Genomic DNA, 19,913 nt, shown 5'->3' with positions numbered 1-19,913 from the left:
CAGTTTACTTTACCTCTGTCCCTGTTATCTGTAAAATGAGATTTGAAACATCCTCCTCATCGAGCTTTCTGAAACGTGTACGTAGGAGAGTGAGTATATGTGAAGGTTCATGTGTTAGTGACAGGTACATATCAAATCTTTAAAGTGTTTATTTTTAATAACATTATTGCTTCTTGGTGTGCCTGGGTGACTCAGTCAATTGAGCATCTGCCTTTGGCTGATTCTGAGATCATGACCTGAATCCTGGGATCGAGTCCCACGTCAGGCTCCCTGCTCCGTGGGGAGTCTGCTTCTCTGCCCCTTCCCTGGCTGGTGTTTTCTCTCTCTCCCTCTCTCTCTTACTCACTCACCCTCTCTCTCAAATATATAAATAAAATCCTTAAAAAATAATAATATTGTTACTTCTAGGCTATTTTATAAAATTATTACCTTACTAAATAGTTTTCACTCATATTTCACACTACTTAAATTTTAAAAAACACAATTGCCCTGGGGCTTTGGCACCATCACTGAAATTGTAGATTTAGAACTTTTTTTTTTTAACTTTTCATTTAAAAATTGTTTTATTATTGTGTTCAATTAGCCAGCAAATAGTACATCATTAGTTTTCGAAGTAGTGTTTAACAATTCATTAGTTACATAGAATTTCTTATGTAACTCGTTTCATTTTATTTCTCACTCAGGATTTATTGCCGGCTTACCCTGCACCAGGCACAAGCACTATCCCAAAGTCGAGTCACTGACAGACCCAGAATACCGTAATTGGTATTCGACAGAGTTCCTTGATGTGAAGTCCTTCTTAAAGCTCTCTGGTGATTTCTTTTGGCTGAATCAATTACTTTGGAAAATTTTATTGATCTAGTCCGAGTCTGAGTTTGGGAGACAGCATTAGAAAATGACTCACAAATTCAAAGAACAGCTTCAAAATTATTTTGTTCATGATATATAGGAAGACAGATCTTGATAATTCAGCAGAAAGCAAGAGAGACTTACTCCAGAAAAATATAGACACGCCTGCTTAGGCCAGGAGGGGTTACCTCAGATTCTGCTTACGGAGTCCAGCTGGGGAAGATCCTGTAGGCAGCACATGCATGTAAATGAGCGCTGCATTTTGGAAAGTTGTCCACAGTTTAAGTGAAAAGACAATTTTAAAATGCAGAAATCTAGATATATAAGCAATAAAACGTGGAGGTGGTGGGATCGCAGGTGGGTCTTTTTATTGCTGCGGCTCATTTTTAATGAATAAGCAAATACATCTTATGGAATAAGTCACATAGAAAGAAAAGTGAATGCTGCTCAAAATGTGATCTGAATGAAGTTCAAGGACTTCTCTAGCACTTCGTACTGTCCGGTAACAGGTCGTTTCAGTTCTGACGTCACAGTGAAAGGAGGGGCCGACCCGAGAGACCCCTAGAACGGGCGGGCCTCGCAGGAACACTCGGAAATACCAGGAGCACATGTATTTCCTATTCATATGGGCAGAGCGTCTTTCACAAAATATTTCAAGTTACTTTTGCCAGGATCATTGAGACCAGTATGCACCCTACAACATTTCAGGAAAAAATGGTTGTTCTAGGGACCTGGGTGGCTCAGGTGGTTAAGCACCCAACTCTGGGTTTCGGCCCAGCTCATGATCTCTGGGTCCTGGGATCGAGTCCCACACTGGGCTCCACGCAGAGCAAGGTGTCTGCCGGACATTCTCTCCCTCTCCCTCTGCTCCTTTCCCGCTCTCTCTCTCTCTCCCTAAAATAAATAAAGTCTTTAGAGACAGTTAAGATAAATACATGATTAGTGACTTAAAATGGTATTGCAATCACTTAGGATAAGGAATGTTAAGAAAAATGAGAACTATCAATCAAATTTTGAAACTATTGAGAATACTGGGAATGTACCCTGAAAGTTACGTCTTAAAAAGGAAGAGGTGGTGGTCTTCCAAGGAGAAAACTCTTGGAGAGACGACAGAGACTATACTATAAAGAAATGGTGAAATCGATACAAGAAGAGCCATTGGGTCCGAGGCTTACTGTGAAATCTAGGTATTGTAATTAATTTCAATCTGATATATGTAACTGTCACAAGAGATTTTTTTGAACTGTCCAGTAATTCCCTGAGTAAATCAGAATAGATTACATAATTACTTTAAAAAATTATTCGAATACAAATAATTTTTGTCATCTTTATATTCCATGTGAAAACTTGTGCATTAGATTAGTTTTTCTTTTAATACAGAAATAGAATTATTCAAAAAAAGTTGTCATAAAGTGTGTTATTTGTTAAAATTACAATCCAATCATAAAAAAAGAAGAGTCTGCAAGTCATTATAAGAGAGTGACACAGAAAACTCTTGGTAAAGAACCAGTCTGTTCTACTAGTAAACAGCTTGCAGAGTTTATTAAGAAGAACTAAACAAATAGAATTTTACCAAAAAATTGTTATGTTCATAAAAATGGCCATACGAAGCAGAAAGTTTCTGGTTGTCATGCCTTCCAAAGTTAAAATCTTAGTAATTAGAATTCAAAAACCAATACGGAGAATCACTATGTAACTGCTTACCACAAAAGAGCAAAACACGCCACATGTCAGACCACAAAATGTCACAGAACTCAACTTCTTCCTCAACCAGAAGCATAAAGGCAGTCAAAAAACAAAGAATGCTTTGTGTTGTAAATTTGGGTCTGGATTTGCAGAAGCAGGATTAAAAGTGTCTTTAGTAAAAGGAAGCCCAGCCATCTTGAAGGTGAACCCTCTTGGCAAGAAGCTATTAGACATTGAACTTTCAGTTAGATGTGGTTCAGGTAGAGCTCCACGTCAGAGAAGGAAAAGCCGGAGGCAGCCGCCTTGAAAGAGACCCCCACGACGCCACACCTGCTAGTGAGTGAGCCTCACCCACCCTGTTGTCGATTAAAAGCTGTCGTTGGTTGAGGGCAAGGAAAGATGCTGGGTTGCCAGAGAAGTACGGTATGGTGTTGGCTTGTTCACTTTTACATGGCTGTTCCTTTCAGATGTGACTCTCTCACCATCGAAGAAGTAGAGTGGAGGTTAATTACATAACTCTTCATTCTAATAATGTTTTGTGATTAGCCTCTAACTTTTCCCCCCACTGTAAACACTGCTTGTCTCAAATGGCAAATTGTATGTGCCATGAGTCATTGGTCTTTCTTAGTAATTAATTCTTATTTATCCAGAATTCCACGGATAAAGAGACCCTTCCAGTAGAGAGTTCAAGCAGAGACAGGTAGTAATGTTTCTAGTCTTCCATTTGTGGACTTTTCAGGGGTGGGACATAGGAGAAATCTCAAATTGCTTAAACACATATTTAGTTAAACAACGAATGATTTCTATTATTGTAGCTTCCCCATTCTAAGACAGTTAGGGGAACAAAGTGAAACTGTCTATCAGGATTATCACATATTACATATTGCGATTAGTTTACTAGAGAAGGCCTGGTAGGGGCCGGATGGTGACACTCCGTGCAGACGTCCAGTTAATCTGTGCTTTTAATGTCAGTAACTTTAAGTATAATGGAAAGTATCATTTCTCTCCACATATCTCATTTTTTTTGCAATACCATAAACAGAACTTGTATTAGTAGAAATTATTTCCCAATAGTTTTAAACCAGTTCTATCCCATTTCCTGTCCAAAATATGGTAATTTGATGATAAAATCAAGCCTTTCTAGAAAGAAAGGAATCTTAACATATATAAAACATTAAATTACATATATATAAAAGAAATATTAACATGTGTTATCAATGTTGCTAAATATGTAGCTGTGTGATTTTTGTTTCAAGGATAGATTCTGGATTGTTCATTTGAAGAAATGTTTACTGAACATCTATTATTTGCCAGGTAATAGGGAATTCTGCTCTCCAGGCATTTCCAGTTTCATGGATAGTAAATGCTATCGTAAATCTAGTAATTTATTGACTCATTTTTTTCTGAAACGTATACGGTTCCACTAGACATAAGGCTAGCTAGATCGAGGGGCTCAAAACAATATTATCAGGACCAGGGTCTCGCTCTCTGCCTTCAGCTCTAAGCTTTGCCTTCTTTGTGACAGTGTCATTCGCAGGCAGCAGACGGCTCCAACAGCTCCAGGCTTACTCCCACCACAGCAGAAGCCTCATCCCACTAGTTCCTGCACAGTTTCCAGTGCTGATCGAGCCTTCCTGAGCCACACGTCCACTTCCGATGCAAGTGATACACAGATACAGTCTGGTCCTGAGATACACGACTCTCATGAGCCCAAGGTCACAAGGACTGAGTTAGCTATGGGTGAATCCGAGGAAAAAGCCAGGTGCTGCTACCAGAAGAAACAAGAGATGTCCACCGTACGCCATCACTGGTCATATTAAACAGCACGAGATTTAAGGACTCTACGCTGAATCGATTTCTCTGTTACATCGAACGTATCTCTTCTATCCGTGAATATGATCTATAAGGAGAGTCTGCAGCGGGCTACTCGAGAGGAACGTGAAGAATCACTTACTCCAGCTCAAGGAGCTGCGCGTCCGTCCCGCGGACCACTGAGAAGCCTGAGGCGGGAGCCGGCGAAGTGCGGAACGAGAGATCGCTCTGGGATGAGCAGGGTAAAGCGAAGGAAAGGAAAACACGGAAAAACAGAGAAATGCTTCTCTGCCGGCTCGACAGGCACCTACACCCTCCATCCGCTGACGCTTAGGCGCGACCTCTACGGACGGTTCTGGAAATGCCTCCCAGCCCGGAGAGACAGGAAGATCCAATGAGTACAATGACTTCCCAGCAATTTTAAATTCCAAACTAGAAGAACTGTTTCTAGACGCTTTCATATTTTATCTCAGATAAACTGAACAAAAGCAAGAAGCAAACAAACAAAAAATTTAAACTTGAACTCAACCCCTTCTTTTTGGAGAAGGGTGTGTGTTTGATTTTCCAAAATACTGCTTCAGCGATGCTTTGACATGTCAGCTCAGCCACATAAGCAGGAAGTTTATCAGTAATTTATCAGTAAACACATAACTGTGTTTTTCCACAGGACCAAGATGTTCCAATGGCCTCTCAGTAAATGTGTTTACATCATTAAAGATCTATTTTCACAAGCCAGAGGTCATTACTAGTCGTGGCTGCCATGAATGTGTCATAAATAAAACAAAAACTAAGCACATTAAACCATTACTACGCAGAAATCCAGGCTTCGGAACAGTTGTGTGCTAAACGATTAAGGTCCTTATCCTCGTGAATATGTTCTCAAATCTTTCTAACTTAGAGAATGCCTAATGTTATCTTAAAAATCACTTGTTCCCCACTCTCCACCCCACAGCACTTTGTGTCCGCTATTGTAGCACGTACCAGGCTGCGTTTTTATGAGCTCTCTTGCACCTGCCGTTTGTGGAGGATTGATGACCGTTCTCCTTGGTTCTTTCCATGTCTGCCTTGACACCTGGACTGTGAGCTCCCAAAACACAGGACTAAATCTGCCTTTTTATCCCCATCAACTGTGCTTGGTAAATACAGATACACCTCATAAATGCTGCGTAAAATAAAGAAAGGATAAATGTTTTAATGAACACTTCCATTTAAATGAATTCCTGAACTCCTGTTTATTATCATCTTAATTAGTTTTCATGTTTTAATTACTTCAGAACTCACGTCTGCATACGTTAACCAGCTCCCAGGTACATACCTGCTTATAGATTATGACTTATGCCGAGAGTGGGGAACGACAGATTAGTGCCGGGCCAGGTCCCCTGGTGGGTGCAGGCGTGACTGGCCGTGTCTGGTTAACGCACAGGACAGACCCCCAGTTGCCTTTTTGTGTTGAGTGAAGAAGAGGCGCCCAGTGAAAAACCTCTTAACTATGTTGACTGCTGGGATTAGACGCGTGTGGGTATGTTTGGTGAACTCTTGCGTCTTCTCTGAAGCAGATTTTCAGGTTGGGGGACTGCGATTTCTTCTGGAAGAGAATGAGTTTTAAGGGAAAATAGCCAGGCTTGATAGGCCAAGCCAATGGCACATCCTTCCTGACTTTGGAAGGAAAGAGAATTCTGCGCCCAGCAGGTGTGTTGCTTGGATTCTCTCCTCTGCCCAACATTACACCCAGGGAAGGTAGCAAGGCAGAAAGCTACGCCAAAGCTGGAGAGACTCTCTCAAGAAGCTAACACTTGGGGTCCTGTTTTACAGTCCACTGGGGTCCTTCGAACGGACTGTAACAGGAGGTGAGGCGGCAGTTCTGTCTCTCCCCTTCCTCACCAGCACTTTTTCGTGTTCTACATAAACTTCAAGGAAGACGTTTACTCTCCTGCCGTCATGTTTCCACAGAGGAAGGAACCTTGTTCTCCTTCCCACCAGGACTGTGGTGTTTGAAGCGAACTTCTAGCTTCTTTCCCAGCCCCGCAGAGGAGGAGTGGGGGGCAGGGGGACGTCCCTGTATTGCAAGTGACTGTTCGCGCATAGATCTCTTGCTCTGCCGGACCCACATGGGAGCAGCGGACATTCAGACCGTCTGGCTCACTCCTACCCTTCCCTCTCTGTGCTCTGGTCTGCCAGTATAACAGGTCGACGAGGCAAGACTGTGACCTTCCGACCATTGCCTGTGTGCCGAGCTTGCTCTAAAAGATCCATCTGGATCTGGGATCACCTTCCCAACCCACCCCGGGATCCAGACGCCCCCAATATCTGCATTTTGGTGGGAATAGGGTGAAACACTTTGGTTTTAGATCCAAATCACATTCTCCAGCCCAAAATTTACCAAAGTTTACGAGACACACTGGGCACTTGCCCAGTTCACTCATAATCCAGTTCATTAATAAATCCACCGGTGACCATCGATGAGCTATCAGTTCGTAGACTCTGCACTTTATCCTTTGGAATCTGGAAGGGAGTCAGGAGGGATCATAACCTCCTCTGGCATCCACGTGAGGTACTGGTCTGCCACCGTCAAGGCCCAAGGAATCGGTGGGTTGTGCCCAACAGTGTCGTGGCAGAGGATTGACACGTGCCCTGAGAGAGCCAGCACGGCCAAGCCTGACGGGCAGCGCTGGTGAATTACGCCGGGAGTGGCTGCCCCTGGTGGAGCTTCGGGAGAAGCTGGGCGCCGATGGCGGGCTGCGGTGCCCAGCAAGAGTCTGTCCATGAGGACCTGTGAGAAGCCAAGGCACCACCTGGTGGCTTCCAGAAACGTTCTGAGGATGGAGAAGGTTTCCGTGGAGACTGAGGACCTCCACCACGTTGGTGAAGCCATCGACCTCGTTCATACTCACAAACTGCTGGCTGCTGGGAAAGTCATGGCCACTTTGTTCCACTCTCCAGCTGAGCACTCGGTCCTCAGGGCACCTTGTCTGAGACGCGTGAGCATCGCAGGGATAGGAACTGACTAACTCACTTGAAGTGTTGACCGTTCCGTTACTATTAGCAGGATGACCAGTTGAAACAAGGAAGCCGCTGTGGTTCGGAGGCGTGAATGTGCTAGTTCAAGGACTCCAAGTAATTTTTCGTGCATTTCCAAGCGAGTTCGGAATATGAGTGAAAACGAAGCCCGCAAGCTAGAAATGAAGGCTCATCCTTTTAAATATGTTTTCAAAGCCGGTGTCATTATCCAATGTATCTTGGGGATACAGAGGATTCTCTGTATCCTCAAGAAATTCTCTTTCTTGGCACCTCACAACGACACTGCAGATCAAAACTGTTTGTTCACAAAGTGAATTTCTTTCAGCTAAGTTATTATTTCAAAGGATAATGCAAAATCTGTGCACCGTTTCCATCTGAAAGCTGATCCAACAATCAGATGCTGCTTAACGCATGTTTAAAATTTGACTTTTGACTTACCAACCAAATATACACAAATACTCACATGCATACACAAAATTTTACTTTGCTACAAAATACATCTTTTCAGTTATAAATATTATGGTTATAATTTTAGACATTTCCTTTCTGCTCAGAAGCAATTGCTTATTCTCTTCCAGATAATGGTAATATTTGTTTCCTATTTTCATTGAAACGAAAGCTCGGACAATTCTGAAATCTCAGAAACATTTTTATTTGCATATACTTTTATTTATTTATAATAAATCCTTCTATTTACTTATGATATTCATCTGGATTTTATTCTTTCTACTCCCAGGAATGTTTGTATCTGTTACTCTCTGTCTCCTGGATCCGCATCAGAATTTGAGGTTTTTTAAACACCAAATTCTCATCTAAATTGAGTTTGATAAACTTTCATGTCATTAATCTATTCCGTGTATTTAAGGGTTTAGTTCCACAATTACACGTGTTCTCGATATTCTAAACAATTAGGCAGTCTTTAGAATATTTTTGCAGCTGTGTTGACAAGTTGGCAAATAGGTATTTTTTTCTGCAACTCTGCCCCAGTAACTTTATCTCAAAATTAATAATAATGTATTCCGGTCATGGAAGGGTGGTTTGGTGAGGCGGAGGAAAGGAGTGGATTTTGGAAAAGGACACCTGGGGTCAAACTGCTTCCTCGCTGCGCGGTGTGGAGTAAGTGGCTGCCCCCCCCCCCCCAGAGCTCGGCGTCTGCGTGTGCGGACTAGGAATCGCGCACACTGATGAGCAGATTAAAGAAGACCACGTTTGTGAGTACTTGTCACACAGGAGGCACCGAAAAACGCCAGTTTCATTAATAGCATCTTCCTCCCTGGAAGCAGACTGTGTCTGGGGATGTGCTGTACCATTCATCTCGGGAATAGCTATGAAGCCACGGGACCGTGGGGCTCCACGTTACCGCAGAGATCAGTTAATTATTGGAATTCCACAGATACGAAGCCCGGGCGCTGGAAAGTAAAATGTCGCGGAGAGTCCTTTTCCATATTTTGTATAATAAAGAAATTGGAGGCAGAATCATTACTGGATCACGTTTCCATCTGAAAACTGCAGGCGGAACCAACCCTCAGGAAAGTGGCAACGGGCGTGAGCCAGACTTCCTGACAGTGTAAGGTTCATTCCTCGAGTAAGAGAAACACAGCCTCGTTTGAGACAGGGATTTCTTCACTTTGCTCTAATGATGCAACTGAATGCTTTGCAAAACCTGAAAATTATGAACTGAATGAGTATAATCTGTTGTCCAACTTGTAAAGAAGTAGACCCTCGCTGTGACTGATAATTCTACATGCTCAGCGGCATTTCAGATGCACTCAAGGTATTTTCATCTCAGATTATCACTGTCACTGACAACTGGAACCTAAGAACTAACTCTGGGCTCTGATCCCCATGAACCTGCCCCCTGCACAGGCCTTCCTACTCCTCAGCACGACAGAAGGCTTGGATTAGAGGCGGGTTTCTCGTGCTGCAAACCTTTACATTTCTGCATCGTCATTTTTATTGTATACGTATCTGTAATGTTACTCACTTGTCGAATGGCTTTCTGTTTAAATGTAATCTCCTCCTAAATGATAATACCTACCACATTTGCTATACTGACTTCAGTTTTCTAATATAAAGATCATTTCGCGGCTATGAAAATGAAAGATGTGTAAATACCACGTAAAACCATCTCTGGCTTCCTCACAGCCTAGCAGAATCTCAGCCTTACTCCGGCTCATCCCCGAGGCTGGGCAGCATGAAGTGCAGTTTGCAACTACAAAGTCCTTTCTATCCCCAAGTGATTAGTCTCTGGGATTAAAAAAGCCGCGGTTCGTGTGCTTTTTTGGGGGGTGGGGGATGGGGGGTTGTAGTAGCATTCATTTACTTTTGGGTCAGCACTAAGTGAACACGGAGCCAACTCCAACAAAGTATCCTGTTTATAATATTGTTTAAAGGATCTGATCACCGCCATAGGAAGGCAGACTTTCAGATTACGTCCAGTAACATCAATTAAGTCCAAATCTTTCATATCAATTTGTACTTACCCAAGGAAAGTTCATCTGAAAACACTCTTTAACAACGCTCCTTAAAGACTATTAACAGCCTCCCAAATAGCATTCTTTCAAAAATAAAATACTTGAATAGGAATGAGAGGGACAAAGCATGTAAAAAATTAGCCCTCATTAGTGAAGAATGTATATTTTGGAAAAGATCTTGGAGAGTAAAAGAAAATCCCAGCCCCACATGAACGTTCCCTAAAAACCTCTTGATTGAACTGGTTCATTTTCACAAAATTCCTTCTTTTCACCAAAAATTTAAAATTGCACTCCACCATTTCTCTCAAATCTAAGAAGTCTATTTTCTTTTTGTGTTTACTAAATTCATAAATAATTGTGGCTTTTTTCTATTGATACATAAATGCATGGATGTAACTTAATATATGTGCCCACATGTACAGATACACGCATATGCATCTCTACACAATGAACACACACATAGGATGTTTTACTTGGGGAGCCTTTAGGATTCGTTGACTGTAGCATCACCCATACCGTGTATACAATCCCAAGCAATGTTAAATGGGTGTTTCCAGGATTTGACAAAAAGAAACCCATGATTAAATAAGCAAAACTTAACAACTTATAGCACTATATACATTTTGAATTTCCAAGAAAAGCATATAGCATATGTAAACTTTAATGCATAGAAAACTTCATGTTGAGTAGGTCTGGGACGGCATCTAAGATTCTGCATCTCTAGCAAGCTCCCAGCTGCCGCTGCTGCTCTGGTCCGAGGACCGAACTGTGAGTAGCAAGGGAGGAAGGTTTCCTAAAACTCCCCTCACTAGTGAGACTAGTGAGCACTAGCGCCTTCCTCACACTTAATTGGGTGTTTGGATTTGGGGTGGCTGGCTGACGTCTTGGTTGGTGCTTGTTGGTTTTGAAAATAAACCTCAGTGTTTCGTAACTTTTAAAACTGTTAATATACTGAATCCTCTCACTTTATAGGCTGGTGAAGGTCATTTTTAAAAATCACTGTAAATTTACCGAATTGACTTTGACCTTTCCATTGGCTTTGCCTTGTTTCACTTGAATCGTGCTTGGGAAAGCTTCAGGGCCTGTTCCGGTGTGGGAAAGGGATGAGGGAAGAAAGGGCCTGTCTTTTGACAATGGAGAATGTGCACTTTGTGAGTATAATAAAAGTGTGCTGGACTCCTATAACCAGACTAAAATTTAACTAGCAAACAATTGTTCGAATTTATATTATCGACATTTCTTGGTCGGCTCCGGAACACGGAATCATGGGACCACGCATACCCAAGCGCTTCAGGTCGCCGGCGGGTCAGCCCCCCACCCCTCCACTCCCGCGTCCAGCCCCTCATTCTCCTCTCCGTCCACCTGGGTCTGATCATAACCGGCACCGCACACCCAGGCTCCACCCACCCACGCAGCCATGCGACCCGCACTTGTCCCCCGGCCTGCACACCCCCTGCCTCCCACCCATTCTCCCAAAGACCCGTCCCTTTACAGGAACGTGTTTGACAGTATTTATGTGACGTGGTTTCTTTGCAAACGTAGAGTTAAAGCAAAATGAATCTGTGCGTTTAGGGTAGGTAAAAGTAAATTACATGGCATTTTACAGGCTCCTAATATCCTTCCTTATGCACTAAACTCTCCGTCTGTAAATAAGAGTCCCTTCGATGGTAGATGTTGAACAGCGGCTGGAGTGGTGCTTGTGTGGTGGGGCAGCAGCTGTGTGCGGGCTGAGCCGTGAGCCGTCCAACATGCTTGCTTAACCTGACGCTCCGAATCCTTCATTCCATGAAGGATTCAGTCCATGAAGGATCCAGTCAGTCTTTTCCTGCCACATTTCCTGTTCTTTCCTTTATGCTACTCTCCCGCCGGCTGAACAGAGTTACTGGAAATGGCCCAAACAATGCCTGTAACTGAACTTTCCCTCCATCCGGACTGCACTCCCTGTCCATCCGGTATGTCTGGTTCACTGTCTAGTACCTGTCTTTGCTCCCAAAAGTTTCCCCAAATGTGCCCTCTCTGGTTTGTCATCCACACGTCTCCTGACCTTACGTGGGCCTTAATAATAATTTAAAAGTATCGCTATCCTGATTCTGAGTTGAAATCCAGATGAGGAATAAAGGGGCCCCTGGGTGGCTCAGTCGGTTAAGCGTCTGCCCTCGGCTCAGGTCATGGTCCTGAATAAAATATTTAAAAAGAAAAAATGATGTTATAGTCTTGATTGAATTAAATTATTGACCTTCTGGAGCATAAGCTATAAAAATTACATATCCTTACTTTCTGATGTATTAATTCTTACACTACTTTTTCCTCTAAAAGTTTCCTCTTATTAATAGTCCTGTCAATGTCAGACTTGTGAAGAATCCCACGGAGCCACAGTTTGGGACTTACCATCCGGTAGCCATTTCTACTGCGACCTTTGGATTTTAGGACACGTTAGGAATGCAAAGCCTTTATACCATCCGCAAAAATCTCCCCTACCCTTTTTCCATTTGAGAAAATGATTACAGGTTTTGTTGTTATTATTCACTCAAACACTATGTGAATTCTCCATGATTATTATATGAAAGAGAAAGAAACAAAAAAAATGACTCAGCTGGTAGCTCAAAATCGTATCTTACAGATTTGTCCTAAGGCTGGAGACAAGACTGCTTTTGTGTTAAAATCCTTATTTTCTTAAAAATGCGTTGCTCCAAGATAGAGTCCAACGACTCCAGGAGCTGGTTTTGGTATCTTTGCTAATCTGTGCTCATTGCATTCTGACAGACCTACATCATGTCTTCGGTATTTTTTCCCCTTTAGCATCAAAATCTTCTAATCTTAAAACGACGGTGTGTGCTAGGGCTTGGGTTGTGGAGACGTGAGTCGAACCGTCTGGCAGAGTGGACTTGCCCAGGTCCGTCTGCCTCGGGGCTGGAGGCCGCAGGGCTGGTCTGGTGGGCGGTGGCCCCCCTAGGCCCCGCCACCCGTGCACAGGCCCCGCACATGCCCGCTGCCCCGTCGTCCACCTCCCCTGTGTGGGTCGAGGCCTGTCCTGGAGGCCACTTAACCATCCGCCTTGCCTGAGCGGCTGTGCCATGCAGCCGTTTGCCAGACTGGGGCAGCTCAGGGCAGGTGTCCGGGAGCAGCCGGGCTCCTACGAGCCACTGCGCAACCGTGGTGGAGAGAAAACCATTGCTCTCAACCGGACGGGACCCGGCACTGGGCTGGCTCTGGGGCCCAACACTCAGCACGTGGAGAAGCTTCTGGGTCTTTCTGGCTTTTCCCCAGTGCATCCCAGGATGATCCCAAACGCTGAGAGGCCCTAAAGGAAACGGGAGCATGAAGTCCTCTTAGCATCTCCGAACACAGGTCCAGGGACTCCAGAGACAAGAACGAGCTTCGGGGGCGCGGGGGCAGAGGTCAAAGTCCGCAGAGCGCTCAGCTTCAGCCTTGGAGGTCAGTGAGGGGAGTTTTCTAAGGAAAAACAAACAAGTAAAATGCCAATTCTTGAAAATTAGCTAATACACGTATTTTTACTTTGGACAGGGAGAGGGTTTCAACGGCGTTGACATAGTCGCTTATGCAAACCTGCCTGGGCCTTGGCGGACTCCAGGTGGACCTGGGGACAGGGGACTCTGGGGACAGAGCTGCTGCCGCAGCGGCGGGAGCCCCTGACCCTTCCTCGGTGACCAGACCCTGCGCGTGTCAGATGCTGCCGTGACCCGCAGGCCCGTCTCGCACGTCCCCGGCCGGGATGACCCTCGCTCCTGCCGCTGCCGGAGTCCGCTCGGCCTCGGGCTGGCGGCGGCCCCGGGCTGGGGAGGTTCGGGCCCGGCGCTGCCGCCCTCGCGTGGAAGAGGAACAAGAGCGAAAAGCGCGAGAGGAGCGCGTCAGCCCCGCGGTTGTCCTCTCCGAGCCGGGCCGTGTTCGGACTCGGAGCCGGACCCGGACCCGGACCCGGACCCGGACGCGCTTCTGCGTCCCGGTCCCGGAGCCGCGTCTGTCCGGCGCGCAGAGCCCCGACGCGCACGGGGGTCCCGCGGGCCTTGGAGAGCTTCGCCCGGCCACGGCCTCGGCCTCCTGCACGCAGAAGCCGCCCCCCACCCCCGCCGCCCGCTTCGGCCCGGCCCGGCCCGGCCCCGCCGTCCTCCCCGCGGGCCTTGGCCTCCCGGGGCCGTGGCGGCAGGAGGGACCCGCGGGCACCGTCCGCGCTTTCCCCGCCAGAGACGCGGCCCCGGGTCCCCTCGTGTCTTCCGGAGGGACGGACGGCGCCAGCGGCTCTCGGTGACCGCGGACCGGAGGCGGGTCGGGGACGGCGCCCGGGGGCTGAGCCAGTGCGCGCACCGGACCACCGTCCGCTGGGCCGGCTCCGGCTCCGGTGACTGACCTCCGCGAAGGCCGGACCCCGCGGGCAGCGGCTCCGGCAGCCGCCCCTGCCCTTCGCCGCCACAGAGCGGGGCCCGGGGGTCGGTGTCCGGCCGCTTCGAGAACCGTCTCGGGCGCGTCGGTCGCGGCGCGATCGGGAAAACCGCTTCGGGCGCCCGGGCCGCGGCTGCGAGGACCAGAGCGCACGGGACGGTCCGGTGACCCGCGCTGCTTTCGTGCAGCGGGAGAAACTGAGGCGCGGACAGAGGAGCGTCACGCAGGCCGCGGGGCTGCACGTCGGGGCAGATGGGCTCGTCCCTCCGTCGTCGCGGCCGCCTCGAGGCGGGTCCTGCTCGAGCCGAGCGGGCGGGGGCGTCACCGGCCGCTCCATCCGGGGAGGGGGTTCGGGTGAGTTGCCTGACCTCTGCCAAATGCAGTGTTGGTAAGAAATAGGTGTATTTCCTTATAAAACTGCTTTAGCAAGTTCACTTTTATTGTTGGACGCCACCAAAAAACCAGTGCGACACAAGCCGAGGAACATATGAAGCCATGGAACGTAGCAGAACCCACCCCCAAGAGCGAAGATACCGGCACCGTGGGAACTTCCCCGGCTCTCCCGCAGGACCCCACTGCGCCCGCCCCCCCAGAGGTCCGCAGGCTTCTGGAGTTTAGGTTTCGCCGTTCTGGGGCTTTATTCTAACACTTTTATCACATAAGCATGTGTCATCAGCTAATACAGAATTAAGTTTGTTCTTGAGTTTTATAGAAATAGTGCATTGTGTGTAGTTCTCTGCAACGTACTTTTTCATTTCAGTTTCATGTTTCTGAGGTTAATCTGTATTGTTGCTTAAATCTGTTCTTTACTCCTAGTCACCGCTGTATAATATTCATTATGAGACTTTATCAAAATTTAGTCACTCTGGATTTTCGGGTTTATGAGTGAAGGATTAACTCCGTACTGGGCTGAGGTAGTGTTCAACAATCTCTCCAAGTCAGTGGTTTCCACAATTTTGCTTTGTACCCTTCTCAAAAACAAATATTTTATATTGCACCCGGTATACATACACACATAAATAGCTGATGCAAAGATTAATGGAATAATGCTATTTTTATCATGTGTGGTGTACTCTAATATTCCTAATCCAGCCCATCGATTTCATTCTTATTTTGTAACACTTAACGCCTAACTTTTTTATTTTCACCAAATTGTTTTCATTACCCTCCCTGTTTGTTGCAGAGCACAATTGGAAAAACTCTAAGTCTTTCAGTGGAGAATGACTTAGGAGGTCAAGAAGTAAAGCGGCTTCTTTTTAATAGTATGAAATTGATCGGGTTCCAGAAAAACAATGTAGCAAAATCCCTGTAAGGCCCAGTGTTCTTTATTCTGATCACTGTGATTATGAGAACTCCTCCCTCATATCAGTAAAGCTCCCCTAATGAGATAAAAAATCTTCCACAAACTTAAATGTTCTAGAAGTCTTTTTAATCTAAACTAGATTTTGAAAAAATCAGCACAATATGTATCAGAGGTTTTAATAGGATAATTTTTCATATCACTTTTGGAAATTTAACTTGTCACGAGACAAGACAAAACACTCTTTCTTTTGCGTCGGAGATAATAGGTGGCTTTCCAGATGAGGCGTCAAAAAGCTAAGTCTTACACTTGAGCATCTCCGCTGTGGCTTCCATCACTAGGCAGTAACAAGAGAAACGGGTGCCATGAGGTCTACACCTGACTCTCTCTACTGCATAAAGACACTAGGAAAAATTCTGTATTTTAGCCTCCTGAGGAGAACATCGGAAAAGAGTCTCTTGCACTCAGCCCCAAATGCAAAGAGCCCTAAAAGTTCCTTCGTGTACTTTATCAGAGCTGATGGGGATTTATGATTTTCCATCCCAATCACAAACAGCTTCAAAGTTCAAGGGACAAAGTTCCTTTCTTGTTACAAGAGAATTCTGGAATGCGGAGCAGATCTGTGTGCCAGGTGTCCTCACCCCAAAGAGGACAGAGTTAGAAGAACGGATTCCTTTGCACTTTCTCCTTCACGTCTCTCACACCCAATGTGGAGAAGGGCTTAGGGAGCCCGGGGTCCTCAGTGAGGTTCCCATGCTGTTAGAAAGTTCTGTTTGTCTCTAGACCCTCTCTCTTGCTTGGGAATGGAATTATTCTGTATTAGAACTACTGATGTCCTCTCCAAGTAAAGCAGAAAATATTTTTAGGAAGAACTAAACATGTATTTTTATAATTATGATAACAGTGGGTTATTCTTGGATCATAAATTAGTCTCTTCCTTCTTAACCTTCCTTTCTCTTTCTTCAGAGATAGCCAGAACGTTAGAAATATTTCAATTTCTAATTCTTTAGGCAGATTTTTTATTTTGTGTGATTGTTCTTCCTTTCTGTGTTATTTTGAGGACTCCTGGTTCGCATTCACCATATTATCCTTTTCCCCGTTATGTTTCGTTTGTAAATCGTTGGCCGTTTTACAATTTTTATTTAAGAAACTGTTTCTATAAGAGACAATTTACATTTTGGAGGAGTCCTTAGTGATTAAGAGGGAGTGCTCTGCAACCAGACTTCTTGAGTTCAAGGTCCAGCTCTTCTGCCTTCTAGTTTTATGAACTTGACAAGTGACTTAAACACTTGTGCCTGAGTTTCTTCATCTGTAATACAGAAATAATGTCTTTTTCAAGGTTTTTTGTAGGATTAAACATATTAATACATACAAATGAGTAGACCAGTATCATACACAGAGCAAAGGCTCAATCGTGTTATTCTTACAATGATCATCATTACTATATCATTAGACAGTTGTTACGATTGTTATAACTATCAACATTACGCTATCGTTAGACAATTGTTTTACTGTATGGCAACCCATGACCTCCCTCTTAATGACGGAGAAGTTAATACTGATTTTTTAATTTCTAAATTGGTTAAAACCACACATTTTTTTCCTCTCCAGAGAACAATTTGTCCAACATAACTTTCTGACAATACTTTAGCTTTGTTTAGTTATCATATAAGATAAAGTATATAAAGTGGTCTACAAATCATAAGGTTCTATACAAATGCCAGTTATTAAAATGCTTCCTACTAAGAAAATTTCAATTTTCCAGATGCCATTATTTAAGAGAGGTCTTATCTTTCCTTCTGGAAAGAAATTTGAGGCGATTTTCCCATAAAGAATAATCTTTACAGAGCCTCAAAGATCTTAGAGTCAGATTTGCTGATGACATTTTTCATTATTGGGATAAGGATTTAGATCGTATCAGATTTAAACACATTTGCGATTTCAGCTTTCCTTCAACAAAGATATGAACAGATTGCTGTCCCCTGTCTCTAAAAAAAACCCAACAAAACAAAAGCCTTCCACTTGCAGGAATTGCAACAACCAATGTTAAATAAAACAGGCTTCCAGAAACTTCAACTCTCAGTCCATTTCCACACTTTACTTAGCTAACTATGATCAATTGTGTGTCTTATGAAATTTCCCGAGGAGTTAGCCAGCCTGCAGACCAGCACTCGGCTGCCGAAATATCTGAGACCATCACCACACAGTATCTGCCCTTCAATTTCCTTTTGTGCACACAGTGCAAGTCTCACCTGAATAAGACCTTAGCATGGTATACGGGGCCCTTTTCTCTGGCTGTGGGCCCCACGCCATCGGGCAGCTAATCAGCATCTAATATTACCATATGTCAAATTATTTCCGGAGCGTCTTTGCCTCCTTGACTAAATTTTAACCCCTGGAAATCAAGGGTCAGACCTTATAGTATTCGTAATCTTTCTGTAATGGCCAGCCAAGTCCTAAGCATATAATGATTGCCCAGGGAGTGCTGACTGATTGATGAATGGAAACTCATGGAAGCCTCCTCTAGAATCTACATTTTCCCCAAATGAAACAGGATCACCTAACAGCTTTTTCACTTCTGCTCAGCCTGTTGTACAGCCTTCTCCGATGCCTCGGTGACCGGCAGTAAAGCAGTAGAGACGAGAAAAGCCCCAGCTGGGGTTTAAAGGGCCTGGATTCCAAGTGCTGAATGCGAGTGGAATATTGAACCCAGAGCCTCAGTCTTCTCATCAGTAAGATGGGAAAAATCATGTCCGCCTCCACATTTTGAGGATTGGAGAAAACACTTTATATAAAAGGCCTTGCAGAATGTCTTGTGGGAGCACAGTGAGAGTCGGCGGGGAACCGCACCAGAGAGGAGGCGCTGACTGACGTTTGCGGTGGTCGTCTCACAGACTCAGTAGGCCCAGAACCACGCGCGCGATCTTCCCCAAACCTGGTCCTCCGTTCAAGAAGAGCACCACTCCCCACCCACTTCTGCAAACCCACGTCTGGAACTCCTCCCTAGCACCTGTCAGACCTCCCACGCCCAAGTCAAACCCAACTCAGTACCTCTCGGGTCTTCCTGCGCCTCCGCACCGTGTACAACCACCGACGGTAGAAACTGCCCCGTCCCTCCCCGAGTCCGCCAGACCCTCCACACGAGCTTCTGTCCTCCACGAGCGGCTCCGGTCTCCGCAGAGCACGTGAATGAGCTCCCTTTATAAATGCACAGCAGAGTTCCTCTTTCCCTCGCTGGCTGCCACTTGCAGAAAAATAAAGACTTCGCCCGTAAGATCCCCTGTGATCTGGCCACGCTCTCCGGGTCACTTTGGGCTCTCCCCGCCCCGCCTGCTCCATCCTTCCCCACCGTTCTGTGCCCAGGAGCTGACTTTTACATTCTGCATCAGGGGGCTCCCTCGCTGTCTGATTTACAGCTCACTTGACTCCAGGAAGATGGGAGACGGGAAAGCAGCAGGGAACTGCAGCTCAGCTCGGCGTGGCCTGCCCTGGGCCCTCCCTGCCGCGGAGCCTGACTGGCGGCTTCTCCTCGCAGCCAGGGCCGCAGGGACTCAGCCTTTCCCGCAGCTCCTGTCCTCGGTGAACACTCCCGCCGTCCACCCTGGTGCCCAGGCCTCGTGGCAGCTTCTCATTCTTCTCAACTTTGCATTCATCGCGGGGGCTGCCCGTGCCTCGTGGATTCCCCTTATCCCGTCAGGCGCCACCGTAAAGAGTCCTGCTCACCTGTCCTCCGCGGTCCGCGTGAGTGTGCCCCGCCTTCCGCTGCACCCTCGCTGAAGGCCCCTGGTCTTCGAGGGCGTCACACATGCCATGCTTCCTTCCACCGCTGTCTAGAGTCTCTTTCCTTCCTGAACCTTCATGCAGCCCCAGGTCTCAGCTCAAACCCTGCTTCCCGGTCGAAGCTTCTCCTGACTCCCAGAGTTGGTCTAGTAACTCACCACATACTTTCCTAGCTCTGTCGGATTTTCCACAGACTGATAAGGAGATAACAAGCGCCTCATTTAAATAAACTACGTCTTTGCCATGAGTACGAGAACTGCGTCTGTTTTGGTCATCACTGTGACCCTGTTCCTAACACGGCGTCGGGCGCGTGTGATCCCCAGAGCGTGAATGACCCGACAGTGACTGTGTCCAGTTTGGTGGCTGCTGCCTAGAAAACGCGTCTGGAGGTGTGTCCGCGGATTCCGTTTACATATTTATTTTGTAGATCCACGTTCCATATGCTAATCAGGGACAATGATTATTTTTTATTATCTCTTCCAATCATTTCCAAGGTCAAGCATTTCAAAGTTATGTTAAGAATCCCCCAACTGGGGCGCCTGGATGGCTCCGTGGGTTAAGCCTCTGCCTTCGGCTCAGGTCATGATCTCAGGGTC

The 19,913-nt window shown here is 45.9% G+C and overlaps 1 long non-coding RNA gene across 1 annotated transcript; it reads right to left on the bottom strand.

The window, feature by feature from the left end:
* Positions 1 to 14,655: 14,655 nt before the first annotated feature.
* LOC123390689 lies at positions 14,656 to 19,591 on the bottom strand. The gene is made up of 2 exons (XR_006605237.1): positions 18,589 to 19,591; positions 14,656 to 16,846 (listed from the first exon to the last, which is right to left on the bottom strand). It is a non-coding gene; the product is annotated as an uncharacterized LOC123390689 (long non-coding RNA).
* Positions 19,592 to 19,913: the final 322 nt, after the last annotated feature.

Source organism: Mustela putorius, unplaced genomic scaffold (assembly GCF_011764305.1).
Source record: "Mustela putorius furo isolate JIRA1106 unplaced genomic scaffold, ASM1176430v1.1 tig00000040_pilon_pilon_pilon, whole genome shotgun sequence".
In the NCBI taxonomy this organism is placed as follows: domain Eukaryota; kingdom Metazoa; phylum Chordata; class Mammalia; order Carnivora; family Mustelidae; genus Mustela; species Mustela putorius.
The sequence above is the reverse complement of the archived record's forward strand: the minus strand, read 5'-3'. Positions and strand labels throughout refer to the sequence as shown.